The sequence below is a fragment of the Mirounga angustirostris genome, unplaced genomic scaffold (genome assembly GCF_029215605.1).
Source record: "Mirounga angustirostris isolate CCGP_5_RB_7025 unplaced genomic scaffold, mMirAng1.0.hap1 SCAF_8, whole genome shotgun sequence".
NCBI classification, from domain to species: Eukaryota; Metazoa; Chordata; class Mammalia; order Carnivora; family Phocidae; genus Mirounga; species Mirounga angustirostris.
In genome coordinates, this window is record NW_026991716.1 from 47,049,445 (window position 1) to 47,065,900 (window position 16,456).

Consider the following 16,456-nt stretch of genomic DNA (forward strand, 5'->3'; position numbering starts at 1 on the left):
CGTAAGCTGGAACTGACGCTAGCATAAATATTTGTGGTTGTAAACCGCTGAGATTTGGGGGGGTATATGTTACACACTATTACAGCAAAACCTGGCTGATACACTGTCTGTGGCTGGATCTCCAAATTGCTTTACATGCATTTTTGCATTTAATCCTCACAGCAAACCTGAGAAGTAAGCATGATTCTTATCTCAGTTTTAAATATCCATATATAACAAAGCTGAGAGGTTAAGGGACTTATCCAAATTTATCCAACTAGTATGTAAGAGTCTGAATTTGAACAATGGTGAATTTGGACAATTTATGCCAAGCGATTTATTAAACAAGTACTAGGTTCTTTTCTAAGCCTAAATTATTTTAGCAGCATAAGGAGATAATCCGTTCAGGCTACGAAGGTCAGCATTGCCTTTGACTTCTGACTTCGTTCCATTGATGCAGAGGGGTTTGGTCACTTTTACAGCATGCAAATTGTCTGGGGAATTCTGCTGGAAGAGGGATCATATCGACCTAACAAAGGGGTTATTTTCTGCAGAACACACATCTTAAGATACAGAAAGTATTACAAAGACTTTGTTTTTCAAGAAGCCACTAGTGTGAAGATAGTCCCCAAACTATACACTGGATCAAGCAGGTTGACAAAGAACATTTGTTAGCAAATGAGACTTTCCAGTTTAGAAATTCCTGAAAACATAACCAAAACTGAGGTTGCCAAATACAGTATGAAGTCACTGGTAAACTCAAAATTGCCTGGCTGTCATTTTGGTTAAGTGGTCTTTCAGGGGGCATAAACTCATTCTCCTCAGCCAGCATTCCATATATATACCTGGTCAGCCAAAAGGTTCCCATGTGAGTTGTGAGTTTACAGCTTGCTACATCTTTATAGTCTAGCCTTCGCAGCCATTAGTCCATGAGGCCCTGTTGGAAGTAAGCCTCCCAGAGGTAAGAAAATCTGCCTGGAGCCATACAGCAGGCCAGTGGGCAAGGATCAACCCCCACAGCCTGTGTATTCCCAATGAATTGCTAAAGTCTGCTGTTACTCCACATAGCAATGCCAATCCTCAGCTAGTGACTAATGTATCCTCTTGGCCCAAACAAAGATGTGCTAGAGCAGAAAGAAGGAAAGCTGGGGAGGAGGAGAACGTTAAGAAAAAATGTGTGTGGTGTAGCTCTTATCTGGCAGCTTTAAGTCTGTCCAGTAAGCCGTTTTCCAACTGTGATTTCATTTATTTCATGGAGGGTAGTTTAGATTCTTGGGGGGCTGGGGGGAAATGGCCTAGCACTAAACAGATACCAGAGAGAAAAAAGTAGGACAGTTTTTGCCCTAAAGAAATGTATGCAGAGTCCCACAAAGAGAGTTCACCGTGCCTCTAAAATCAGAGATTAAATCAATTATACAACCCCAAACTGTAGCACATGTGAGCTTTTGCAGGAAGTCTGGGCAAAATTAGTCTCTGCCCTGATAGTTTGGTATCTGAAATTGACCAGAGTTTGATTTTTTTTTTTTTTTTTTTTTTTTTTTTTTGTGATGTCGGGGAAGGGGATGATAGAGGATAGGGACTGGGTAGAAAGAAGACAAGAATGACCTAAGAGGGAAAAAAATTATGCTATTTTCACATTAAAATGCAGCACCTCTTGAATTTGTAAAAGCTGGTGAATGGGAAGCCCTAAAGGCCAGGCTCTTCTTTTATTCTCAAATCTAGTAATCAAAGAGAGGTGAGGGCTCCCACCAGCTTGGGCTTTGTCCCTAAATGACAGTGGCCACCTCTGAGAGAAAGTTCTCAAGATAATGCAGTTCCTCTCTGGGTTTCCTTTTCCCAGCTTCTTCAAGCTGCTCTAAACTGTAGCAAAAGGCATTTTTCAACCTGGATGAATTTAGATACTCGTGCTGGAGGGAAATCATTATTGCTGCAGACATGCTGGGTGTTTTTGCATACATGAACTCATTTCCTTCAGTTCTTCCAACCCTCTAATGGATTATTGTTGAGTTCTCAAGAGGGAACTGAGACAAAGAGAGGTTAGGTAACTTGTCAGAAATTACACAGCTAATAATGGTGAGCCTCGGCTTAGACTTAATAGGTACCATCCTAGGACATGTGGACATAGGAGAATAGGAAAAAAGTAAAGAGAGGTTGCCATTCCTTAGTGTGATGGTGGGCAACAGAGGGGAAACAGAATATGTTCCAGATGCTAAAATCACCTGGGGAGATGGAAGAAAATAAGTTCTGGTATACAAAAGATAGCTGTTATAATGATTTGAGGAATACGGTACAAATGGATTCCATGAACTTCAAAGGTAAGAGAAAGGGAAAAGAACCTTATATTATTTTATTAACTAAAGCTCTTTGATGGAATCAAGTATAAACCTAGTTTACACTTAAGTCCACTCTCTCTACATGAGTCCCCACACCTTGTAACTAAGCCAACACACACTGACTTACTTACCAGTCCCCTCCATGCTCTCCCCTCTGCACATGAGAGTCCCTGGGCTTTAATATCCCCACCGTTGTCCTGTCTAATTCCTAATCATCCCTCAAAGCTTGGCTCCACTGTAATTTATTTCTAACAGCCTTCTATGATTTTGAATTAGATGCCCTCTTTCGTGCATAAAAATGTCCATACCCGGGGCGCCTGGATGGCTCAGTCGTTAAGCATCTGCCTTCGGCTCAGGTCATGATCCCAGGGTCCTGGATTGGAGCCCTGCTTTGGGCTCCTTGCTCAGCGGGGAGTCTGCTTCTCCCACTCCCACTCCCCCTGCTTGTGTTCCCTCTCTTGCTGTGTCTCTATCTGTCAGATAAATAAATAAAATCTTTAAAAATAAAAAAATGTCCACACCCCTTGCTGCAGTAATTCTCCCCCAAGGAGCTTGTCCTGGAGAAATAGTATGGAATATGGACAAAGATGAATGCCCCTAGTTCTTCACTACAGTTTTATCTATTTATAGTAGCAAGCAATTGAAAATACTTTGAAATAACAAATGACTGGAAACCACTTTGTCCATTTAGATCCCTTCCTTCCCACCCCCCCCGCCCCAGTTTCCTTGACATGCTCAAAAGCTGAGTCACCTAAGTCCCTAAACAAGCCCAAAGCCAGCTCTGATGCCACCTCTTTTGGGATCTTTCCTTGTCAGCTAAGACTGGGTTAAGCGACCCCCTATGGGCTGTCAGCATACCATGGCTTAGCTCAGTACTTCTAAACTGTGCCCAAAGTGCCTTCTCCCTGATGGCCTCCTTCTCTTTACAGTGAGTTAATCGAGAGACAAGACTGTACTGCCAACAGAGTTCATCTATATTTTACCACAGAATTAGTGAACCAGTTATTTTTACCAATCTTCTTGCTTGCAGAAAACAATTAGAAATAAAGAGGAATACTCCAAAGTAAAAAAGACCCATTTCACCAATATTAGAATAATCTTAAGCATCTATGTGCCTAGCATCATAGCTGCAAAATAAGTAAAGCAAAAATTGACAGAATTACAAAGAAAATAGATATATTTATAACAACAGTGGAAAATCAAACATAACTCACAGAATAAACAAAAAGCAGTGAGCATATAGCAGTTTTGAATAATATGATTGCCAAATCTAACAATAGAGATGAAAAACTGAACTCATGAAGAACACGTATCATTTTCAGACATGCACAAGAGAGTCACAAATATTGATCCTACAGTGACCGTAAAGTAAGTTTAACAAATTTAAAAGGATTGGAATCATATAGCATGTGCTTGCTGACCACAGTTCAATCAAAATATACAATTCATATTGAGAAAGGCTTATAAAATGATCTATATTGAAATAAAGATTTTCCAATTATCTAGAGATACCATTAAGAGAGTGAAGAAACAAGCCAGAGAGTGGGCAAAGACATTTGCAATAATATAACCAACAAAAGGTATGTTCTACAATATATAAATGACTTCAATAAATCAATATAAAACAGATAATACATCATTTAAAAAAGGGCAAGAGAACATCTACTTCACAAAACAAGATATCAAATAGACAATAAAAAAATTTGAAAGTGCTCAATCGCATTAGAAATGAGAGAAATGCAAAGTAAACAATAATGAGATTTCACTACATACCTGCTAGAATGGACTTCTGTTTAATTTAGCTGGGTACTTTTTTATTTCATAAACTTTTCTGTATATGCATATCATATTTCATAATTAGTAAAACTTTATTTATTATTATGTTTCAAGGACATTCATCAATAAGTATTTGTTGATCAAGAGAATGGAAACTGACCAAAATTATATGTTTTACTGCTTCTCCATGCCATTAATATTTTTCAGCTTTATTGAGATATAATTGATATGCAAAAAAAGTATATATTTAATGTATACTGATTAAATTTTGACATCTTTTTTTCAGTTTCTTTTCATTAAATCCAAAGCAACAAATTGTGTTTCTAAATAATTTGTATTTCTGTCCAAGTAAACCTTGAAATTCCATGAAATATCGTGATTGCACATGAAAGATAGGTTAAGAAATTACCCCCCAAAATCAATTTTGCATATTTTCTTTTGTCCTCTGAAATAGGTTATATGGTGATGACTTTAGAAGCTGAGCTTCTAACTGGAGCATAACTATTTTTCTCATGTCCTGCTATAGCTATTTTCTTCAGAGCAGAGCCTCTAGAACATTTTTTTTTTTAAGATTTTATTTATTTTTTTGACAGAGAGAGAGACAGCAAGAGAGGGAACACAAGCAGGGGGAGTGGGAGAGGGAGAAGCAGGCTTCCCAGGGAGCCCGATGTGGGGCTCGATCCCAGGACCCCAATGCAGGGCTCGATCCCAGGACCCTGGGATCATGACCCAAGCTGAAGGCAGATGCTTAACACCTCTAGAACATTCTTACTATCAGACCCAAACTGACAAATGGTGCTAAACCAATTAAATTGTGAAGCAGATTTTATTATGAATTAGCTTATAATTCCTAGTGTCCATTTGATCCACCTATTCCTAAAACACTCCTCTCCTATAGAACCAAACCTGGATAAAAAAAAAAGAAAATGCAGGAGAGAGGGACTCTCAGTCCAATGAAATAATGATTGGTCATAAGAGTAACCAGTAGGCACAATCAAATGATAATCTCTAACCCCCCTGAGAGTGATTTTATTAGGCTGACAAATTTTTATCATGATGAGGCCTATCATTTTGTCCAACAATTGATAGAATATTAAGATAAAAGTCAATACATAATTTACTCATTCACATACTGGCAAAATGTATAAAAATCCTTAAACCTTTATAAACAAGGGTGAGCTTATTCACTTCTGTAAACCTTGGTTTCTGCAACTAGAAAATAGGCACGATAATAGCATATGTTTATTGAGAGTTTAAAGATGTACTGCATGTTAATGATACATTGGTCCAGTGTCTACATATAATATAAAATGTTTTAAGTGCTTTTAAAAATGTTGGCTCTTAGTAGTAATAATAGTAAAAAAATAGTAGTAGTAACAATGGAGAAATGACACATTTTAAAATTAACATTTAAATTTAGAAATTAAGAAAAAGAAGGCAAGCCCTTCCCAACTAGTAATGTTCTGTTTCTACAGTGCTAGAAACTAGACATTTCAATGGTAAAAATATTAGGTGATTACTTATTTGAATGTCCAGCCCAAGGAACTGCAGAAAATACAATTAAATTTATCTTAAACTCAAACGCTCTGGTAAGAGGTTGCTAAACAAGGAAACAAATTACTCATTCATTCATTTAATCACCTGTTTACTTAAAATAATTTAGTTTTTCCATGCAAAAATAATTAAATAATACTTAACAGTTATTTTATTTATCATATAATTCACTATTTAAATCATTTAAAAATAATAAATTTCTAAGGAATCTTATGTTATTGTAACAGAAGTTCAAAAATCCAAAATACAGTTTGGGGAACACCAACTTACAAAATATTAAAATATTAAAGGAAGGATGTTACTATTTAGTAGAAACTGATAGCCTGACAAAACAGAAGAATCATTTCTTGTGTTAGTGTTTTGCTTTAAAATACATATATATTTAAGTATAAAGTGATGTTTATCTGTCAGAGAACTAATATCCATCTGCAAATAAAGAGATATTTCGGTGCTTAATTTCATTTTGAGATACGTATTAAACATTGGCTGCCAGTTTGCTTCGAGACTCACAGAAATGGAGTTTAGTGTTTTCCTGAACCTGTGAAGAATAAAGCTTTTATGCTTTTGTCTTAGAGTTAAATAACTACAATAATTAAAAGTAACATCCCTTTTGTGTTGCTTTTTTATTTCATCAGCTAACACGTAGTTTAATTAGAGAACTGTCAGTGTAAACAGAAACTGATTTGTTGACTGATGATTCATATCAGCTAATTTATAAATGATCTATTTTGCAGGCATCTAGGTATACTTATAGTCACATTAAATGTGCGATTATTTGTATTATTTTCTAATCATAGTTAAACCTGAAAGAGGATATATATATATATTTTTTTTAACTTAATATGTTATTTTTAAACATCACTACAAGATTCTCTCTGGCTACTCAATGAGTCTAACTACTGGGTATTGTGGCTTTAGGCTAGAAGATATGTATTAATCTACACTTTTCTCTGGTTTGTCTCCTTTTTATTACTTAATCATCCAATGAGCCTTATAGAACTGTCAGTTTGGAAAGCAATAAACTGTGTATGGATTTTTCTTCTTTAGGATTGAGAAAGTCCCAATCATGGAAGCAATGAAAGAAACTTCCATACACCTAGTACTTCATTTCCTGACAATCAAAGTCATGTGCTAATGATGACCTTAGGCTCCTGGCTACAAATGTGAGACAGGGCTGACAAGTACCCATCACTAGCTCTGCAAAACAATATGTGACAAGTTTTAAGATAAAAACCCAGTTCTTAGCATAATTACTGAGCAACTAGTCAGCATGTCATGTGACCTGGTTGTGACAGGCCAAAGACACAATGAACTGCCTTGTCCTCAGGGAAGTTGATGTGCGGGGCATGTCCTTGCTTACTTAGTGATCAAGGAGGGTTCTATTAACTTTTAAAGACACTAATTATTACTGGTAATCCCTCTCTGAAAGCCACCTACAAACTATCAGAAGAGCATCGTCCATTTGCAATTTTAGAACCATGAGATTAAAATACTCTTTCCTGGGATACCTGGGTGGCTCAGTTGGTTAAGCATCTGACTCTTGATTTCAGCTCAGGTCACGATCTCAGGGTCGTGAGATTGAGCCCCATGTTGGCCTCTGTGCTGGGCATGAAGCCTGCTTAAAATTCTCTCTCTGCCCCTTCACACCCTCACACTCTTTCCCTTTAAATCAATCAATCAATCTCTCTATTGAGTTGAACATTTGAATGAATAACATGTTAACCTCATTGATATCTAAAATAACAAAGAACACATTTTAAGGCATACAAATGATGTCTCCTCTAAGAAGAGACACTGGTGAAAATGATGACTTCATATAGCTGCTCATGGTCAAAGAAATGCAAAATTTAAAACAATCAACAAACCAATGTTTATTAAACAGGCTTTGAGTTGGGGATTTTTATGAGTTTTCTTCTCTTAGACTAAAAATTGAAAATACTTTGGATTTGTAGAATATCACCAACTTTTCCAATGTGTTTCACCACTGTTTTATTCCTTTCATACCGGGGTGGGGGGGGGAAGCATTGCAGTCATTTACACATTAACACTATAATTCCTTCCTTACAGATGTAGACATTTAAGTCTAGGGACAATGAAAATGTTACAAGAAAAAGGCATTGAGCTGAAAGAAAGACTTAGGCTCATTTGTGTCTTTAATACTTTAGCAAGTGACACTACATTGCTTAAAATCCAGCCTTCTTCATGAAACTCATGTCTACTGCTCAGCAGCCTCCAGCTACTATTTTGCCGTTCTGCTTTACAACTACATAAAGCACATTCCTGCTCTATCTTGGCACTTTTGTGCTAGATCTGCCTTCTGTCTGGAAACCTGTAGTCCGAATCTTTGCAAGTCTAGCTTTTTCTTGTGTCTCTGGTCTGAGGTCACAATGACTTTTCAGAAAGGCTTTTACTAACTCCCTAATCTATGGTGTGCAGATCCAACCTGGACTTCACTTCATTTCATTAAACAGGAATCTTATCTGTCTTGCTTACTGCTAAGTACTCAAGTCCCAGGAAGAATTTTTGGCACCCAGCTGGCATTCAATGAAAGAGTAAGAAAGGAAAGGAAGCAGGAAGGGGACAGAGACAGGATAAATCTATAAATAAAACTTTGGACAGTCATCATATCAGAGAAATTATTCTCTCCTTAATATTTACTAATTTGCCACATTTGCTCATCCAAAAGAAAGTTATTCATGAATGCATATAAAGGTTTCATGACATCACTCTTAATGTGGATAACTGTTCATTGTTAAACATGAGATTTAATATGTTCAATTGTACTTAAGATTATATTAAAGCCCAAAAAAATGAAGTTGTTAAAGAATAGATAAATGGCATTGAACTTATTAAAAGTTACTGTCCTTCAAATAATGTGTTGAATTTTTTCTTTGTTCCACATGCAAAATAACATTTTGTATCAAAACTATATTGGACAGCCATTATAAAAAAAAAAAAAAGCCAAAATAAGATGGCTAATTTCCTTTCCTACTTTCTTTGCTCTCTGCTATATCTTATATTAATGACCACTCTCTCTTTCTTGTAAATTCCCTCCTGTGTTTCAAGATATTATTTTCTTATCATTTCATTTTCATTCTACCTACATTGCTGTTTCTTTTCTATCCTTCTCCCTGAACTCAGCTTCCTCTACCATCCTTAAAAGGTTGGTGCTCCCCCAAATTTTAGCCACTTACACACTCCATTGAAATCAAATTTTGAGGTGTATGAGTCTATGTATTCAACAAACAACTATAAGGGCTTCCTATGTGCCTGACACTATTCAAGCACTTTAATAAATACTCACTCATTTAATTCTCATGAAATATCATGAAATAAGAACTATTATTATTCCCATTTTGGAGGTAAGGAAACTGAGACAGAGATAGATCCTGTAACTTACCTATAGTCACTCAACTAACAAGTGGTAAAAAGGTAATTCCATCCTGGCATTACCATCAACCCAGATCTCCCAACCTGAAATGTGGGATATATTCTAAACAACTCCTTCTCACCTCACATCAAAATTGCCACTAGGTTCTAGTGATTTTTTATACCCTCAGTATTTCTGCAATTCATTCCTTCTCTTTAATTCCAATGCCTTAGTTCATTCCTTTGCTCTCCCGAAACACTTCAGTAGCTTCTCACATTTCACTGTGTCCATTCCAATACACCATCCACACCACCAGGAGTGACCTTTTTTTTTAAAAAAAAGATTTTATTTATTTATTTGACAGAGAGAGACACAACGAGAGAGGGAAGGCAAGCAGGGGGAGTGGAAGAGGGAGAGGCAGGCTTCCCGTGGAGCAGGGAGCCTGATGTGGGGCTCGATCCCAGGACCCTAGGATCATGACCTGAGCCGAAGGCAGACGCTTAACGACTGAGCCACCCAGGCGCTCCAGGAGTGATCTTTCTAAGACCAAACTTAATTATGTCACTTCCCTACCTAAAACTATCCAGTGACTACCCACTCACTGCCTTCATGATAAGCTCTAAACTCCTTAACATAATGTATAAGGCCAAGAAGCTTCACCAGCTACCACCAATGTATAAATCCTGCAATTCAGAGTATTCCCTACAACTTCCTAAAGGTATAATATATTTCCACAAAGATGTGCCTTTTCAGATCTCTTCCTCTATCTTTAAGCTCCCTCCAGGGTGGAAGATGGGACTCTTCCAATTATGTTTTTACTTGTTTGTCTCCACTATTTTACTGAGACATCTCTTGAGAACTAGGGTGGTTGACTAATATTTCTGTACATCCAACTTCTCCCATGGTACTTGGCAAACAATAGGCAATGAGCAAACACATGATGAATGAAAGAATGGACACACAAATGAAATACTCTAAGCTTATCCCAAATGTTTTATCAGATTACTGAGACAATCACTGAACAAAGAATGAAATTGAGTTTGGCATTTGTGATGCAGCTATAACCCTCTAAGCAAAGCTTTGATCTTAAACTTCCCTTCTAATTCTATAGCATTCTATCTTTCTACTCTACTAAAATTCAGTTGATACCTTTTTCCAGCACCAGTTGACTTAAAAGCAGGACGACCAAGAATATAATTCCACAGTGCTAGGACTTGGATCAGATGGCATCAGACAGCAGACATACTCTGGCAGTGTTCTCTGCCATTGTCCACATCTATTAAGTCTGTTTACTAACCAGTCTTATTATTTATTTCATGTTGGGATTTCTTTAGGGTGTGGTAGAATTAGACAGATGGGTTGAAAGTTTTCCTTCAGGCATAATACACATAAAATTGGGCAGATGGGTTCCAGTAATCAACCTTTAGGCTTGGAACACATGGACAAAGCAGGGAGAAAAATAATACACCATTGTCTACTAATAGGTAAAAATATAGTGGGGATTGGACAAATTTTAAAATAAGATTTGAAATGAATAAATCAAAACTGAAAAGTTTCTGTGTCACTTCCCTTCAAAGGTATATTTTTTCAGGTAACAAGTTTTTATTATAGTGATAAGTGAACTCAGAAGCCCAAAAAACAACTTATAAATAAAAGACTAATCTTAACAATAGATGTCAACCTGAAATACATTTTTCAGACTCAGTTTTATTAAGTATTTCTATCAGTTAGCTGAATGAGGATTTTATAGACTATTAAATAAATGGGCAAATGAGATTAATCTGGGAAAAAAAGATCAGAATCTAAAAGGATTTCCCCACTGTGGAAAAAAATGGATTGAAATGATAAAATAAAGAGATAAGTAAAAAAGTATAACACTTAGATCCCCCTAAAACTCAGGGGAAAATAAAATAATCCTTACACAAGTGTGCAATGTAGAGATACGAACATGCAGAGGCAGCACATATATAAAGAACAGGAATTAGAGTTGACAATATAGTTGTCAGCACCAACAGCATGAAGGGTTGGACAGAGAAGTTAATTTAATGTTTGGCTGTACTAATAAAAGGAGGGTATGTATTAAGGTAGCTGGAAGCTGATTGTGCCGGAAAGCTTCTGTTGACACCCCCATTTCCAAACTTCATCTTTCTTTCCTCTGCTCAGTTCCCCAGCATGCTGCTGACCTGCATGCTCTATATCAACTTCTCCTTTCCTCTGAGCTTGAGTTTAGCCAAATGGTAGAACAAGCAAGAGACAAGGGAAGAAAGAAAGTGAGAGCAAGGTATTTTTTCCCATAGGTCTTTCCCTGTACTGAGTCAGGCCCAGATACACAAAGGGTCATGGCATTGTCTGGCAATAACCTCCATAATTCCAGCAATGACTTCCTTTTCTCACTCCTTTAAAGCAAGGGGTAGTAAGGATGCTCTGCTGATACTAGCCTTATGGAAAGTCCCATGCCATTTGGATTTTTGTGAATATTTCCTTCATTAACATCTCCTCAAATTGTCCAATTCAGTATGGCATCTATTTCCTTCAAGCACCCTGACAGGTAAACTTTCATCAAATACCTATTACATGCCAAGCATGTAGAAAGAGCTGTTATATTTAATGGTTTTAACATGCTTCCAAGGAAGTTTCTCTTTTGCCATATACTTTACTGATGAATAAGTGGATGTGTCCAGAGGTTGATTTGCTTAAGGTCAAACAGCAAGTAGGTAACCAAGCTGGATTTGATCCCAAGCCATTTGACTTAGAGCCCATGTTCGTCACTATACTCATTTTACTCTGTTCAGAGTAAGTGAGGGTCCACCCAGGAAAATTTCTTTCCCTCTGGCTTCATACTCTCAGAGGAATTGAAAAAAGTGGTGTTTAAAGGCAATGTTAGAGAGTGAGGGATCTCATAACTCTGAGATATGTGAAGTGAGTACAAATTTGTAAAATCTTTCTGAAAAGCAATTTGACAACATGTATCAAAGACCTTAAAACATGCACTTACCTGAACAGAAAAGAAATAGAAAAACAACCATAAAACAAGTAGCAAAATGGCAATGAGTACATACCTATCAATAATTACTATGAATGAGAATGGACTAAGTAATGGTCCAATCAAAAGACATGGAGTGATGGAATGGTTAAAAAAGCAAGACCCATTTATATGCTACCTACAAGAGACTCATTTCAGACCTAAAAAGACACATGTGGATTGAAATTGAAGGGATAGGGGTGCCTGAGTGTCTCAGTCATTAAGCGTCTGCCTTTGGCTCAGGTCTTGATCCCAGGGTCCTGGGAACTAGCCCCACATTGGGCTCTCTGCTCAGTGGGAAGCCTGCTTCTCCCTCTCCCACTCCCCCTGCTTGTGTTCCCTCTCTCACTGTGTCTCTCTCTGTCAAATAAGTAAATAAAAAAAAAGAAGAAAGTGAAGGGATAGAAAAATATTTATTGTACAAATGGAGGTGAAAAGAAAGCAGGGTAGCAAGCAGATAAAATAGACTTTAAAACAAAGACTGTAACAAGACACAAAGAAGGACACTACATAATCATAAAGAGAACAATCCAACAAGAAGATATAACAATTGTAAATATTTATACACCCAACATGGGAGCACCCAAATACATAAAGCACTTATTAACAAATATAAAAGAAGTAATCAATAGTAGTGGAATAATAGTAGGGGAATTTTACACCCCATTTATATCAATGGATAGATCATCCAAATGGAAAATCAACAAGGAAACAGTGGCTTTGAATGACACATTAAGCCAGTTAGATCTAACAGATATATTCAGAACATCCCATTCTAAAACAGCAGAATACACATTCTTTTCAAGTGTACATGGAACATTCTCCAGAATAGAGCACACAATAGGCCACAAATCAAGTTTCAACAAGTTCAAAATGAGCAAAGTCATGCAATGCATCTTTTCCAACCATAATGCTATGAAACTAGAAATCAACTACAAGAAAAAATCTGGAAAAAGCACAAACACATGGAAGTTAAATAACATTCTACTACAGAATAAATGAGCCAACTGAGAAATCAAAAAGGAAATTAAAAAAAAAATACATGGAGACAAATGAAAATGAAAGCATAATGGTCCAAAATATTTGTGATGCAGCGAAAGCCAGTCCAGGAGGGAAGTTTATAGCAATACAGGCCTACCTTAAGAAGCAAGAAAAATCTTAAACAACCTAACCTTACACCTAAAAGGAGCTAAAAAGAAGAACAAATAAAACCCCAAACTAGTAGAAGGAAGGAAGTAATAAAGATTAGAGCAGAAGTAAACAAAATAGAAACTAAAAAAACAATAGAACAGATCAGTTAAACCAGGATTTGTTTCTCTGAAAAGATCAACAAATTGATAAGCCTTTAACCAGACTCAACAAAACAAAACAAAAAGAGAGAGAGAGTGAAAGAGAGATGACTCAAATAAACAAAATCAGAAATGAAAGAGGAGAAATAACTATCAGAAATACAAAGTATACTAAGAGAATATTATGAAAAGTTATATGCCTACTATATGCCAAAAATTGGACACACTAGAAGAAATGGATCAATTCCTAGAAATATATAACCTCCCAAAACTGAATGAAGAAGAAGTAGAAATTTGAACAGATCAATTATCAGCAATGAAATTGAACCAGTTATCAAAAAAAATCCTTACAAGCAAAAGTCCAGGAGCAGATGGCTTCACAGACAAATACTACCAAACATTTAAAAAAGAGTTAATGCCTATTCTTCTCAAACTATTCCAAAACAATAGAAGACAAAGGAAAGCTTCCAAATTCATTATATGAGGTCAGCATTACCTCGATACAAAATCAGATAAAGGTACTACAGAAAAAGAGACTATAGGTCACTATCTCTGATGAACACTGACGTAAAAATCCTCAACAAAATATTAGCAAACTGAACCCAACAGTACATTAAAAAAAATCATTCATCATGATCCACTGGGATTTATTCCTGGGATGCAAGGACGGTTCAGTATTTGCAAATCAATCAATGTGATACATCACATCAACAAGAGAAAGAATAAACATCATATCATCACTTCAATAGATGCAGAAAGAGCATTTGACAAAGTACAACATCCATTCATGATACAAACCCTCAACAAAGTAGGTTTAGAGGGAACACACCTCAACATTAAAGGCCATAGATGAAAAAACCACAGCTAGCATCATACTCAATGATGAAAAACTGACAACCTTTCCCCTGAGGTCAGGAACAAGACAGCAACGTCCATTCTCACCACCTTTATTCAACATAGTACTGGAAGTCCTAGCCACAGCAATCAGACAAGAAAAAGAAACAAGAGGCATCCATATTGGTAAGGAAGAAGTAAAACTTTTACTATTTGCAGATGTCATGATACTATATATAGAAAACCCTAAAGACTCCACCAAAAAACTACTAGAACTGATAAATGAATTCAGTAAAAGAGCAGGATACAAAATCAATATACAGAATTCCATTGTATTTCTATACACTAATAATGAAGTAGCTGAAAGAGAAATTAAGAAAACATTCTCATTTATAGTTGCACCAAAAATAATGAAATACCTAGGAATAAACTTAATCAAGGGGATGAAAGACCTATACTCTGAAAACTATAAAATAATGATGAAAGAAATTGAAGATGACACAAAGAAATGGAAAGATATTCCATGTTCATGGATTTGGAAAACAAATATTGTTAAAATGTCCATATAACCCAAAGCACTCTCCACCTTCAATGCAATCCTTATCAAAATACCAACAGCATTTTTCATAAAACTAGAACAATTAATCCTAAAATTTGTACAGAACCACAAAAGACCCTGAATAGCCAAAGCAATCTTGAAAATAAAGAACAAAACTGGAGGTATCACAATCCCAGGTTTCAAGATATACTACGAAGTTGTAGTAATCAAAAAAATATGGTACTGGAACAAAAATAGACACATTGATCAATGGAACAGAATAGAGAGCCCAGAAATAAACCCACTATTATATGGTCAATTAATCTTTGACAAAGCAGAAAAGATTATGCAATGAGAAAAAGTCTCTTCAACAAGTGGTGTTGGGAAAACTGGACAGCAACACACAAAAGAATGAAACTGGACCCCTTTCTTACACCATACACAAAAATGAACTCAACAAGGATTACGGACCTAAATGTGAGACCTGAAACCATAAAAATCCTAAAAGAGAGCACAGGCAGCAACCTCTTTGATATCGACCACAGAAACACTTTTCTAGATATGTCTCCTGCGGCAAGGGAAACAAAACAATACATCAAAATAAAAAGCTTCTGCATAGCAAAGGAAACAATCAACAAAACTAAAAGGCAACCTACTAAATGGGAGGAGATATTTGCAAATGACATATCTGACAAAAAGCTAGTATACAAAATATATAAAGAACTTATAAAACTCAATACCTCCAAAATGAATAATCCAATCAACAAATGGGCAGAAGACATGAACAGACATTTTTCCAAAAAAGATGGATTCTTAACTATAGAGAACAAACTGGTGGTCACCAGAGAAGAGGTAGGTGAGGAGATGGGTAAAACAGGTGAAGGGCATTAAGAGCACACTTATCATGATGAACACTGAGTAATGCATAGAATTGTTGAATCACTATATTGTACACCTGAAACTACTGTAACACTGTATGTTAACTATACTGGAATTAAAATTTTTAAAAATGTTTTGGAACTAGACAAAGGTAATTGTTGCACAACATTGTGAATGTACCAAATGCTCCTGAATTTAACTTGATTAAAATTATGTTATGTGAATTTTACCACAGTTAAAATAAAATCTTGCACTTATCCTTAGGGCCATTAATTCTACTTACAAAAGTCTATCCCAGGGAAATAATCAGAGATATAAATAATGATTTAAGTGCTAAAATGTTTATTGCATAGTAAGTTATTAGGACAAAAAGAAATCTGAAATAACCTTGATATTCAACAACAGAAAAATGGTTAACTAAATTGTTATACATGGATGCATATGTATATACTCACATAGATAATGGAATATTAAAATTATTAAAATCATATTTTGGAAATAGAATGTGTTGGAGAAATTCTCACATTGTTAACATAGGCTCCAAAAAATTATCACACTGTGTATCCTGTGTTTTAAAGTAAGTATGTGTGTACATGCCTGCATGTGTCAGAAAAAAATGATTTTAAGACAAGAGTACAAAATATTAACTGTGGTTATCTTCACAGTTGGGAATATGAGTGACTACTTCATTTCTGCTGTATAACTTCCCATTTGCTTTTCTGTATTTCCAGTTTTGTACAACAGACTGAAAAAATAAAAATTATTTTAAAACATCAATAACTATAATTAAAATATGATTTAACTATAGTTAAAATAATAGGAACTGCATAATCTGAAAAAATAAAAGAGAAGATTCAAGAAATTGTGAATGAAGGGCTATCA

At 35.9% G+C, this 16,456-nt stretch overlaps 1 protein-coding gene across 1 annotated transcript in view; it reads right to left on the reverse strand.

The window, feature by feature from the left end:
* Positions 1-16,456, reverse strand: part of PKHD1 (PKHD1 ciliary IPT domain containing fibrocystin/polyductin) — a 453,232-nt gene that overhangs the window by 148,364 nt on the left and 288,412 nt on the right. The window lies entirely within an intron of this gene.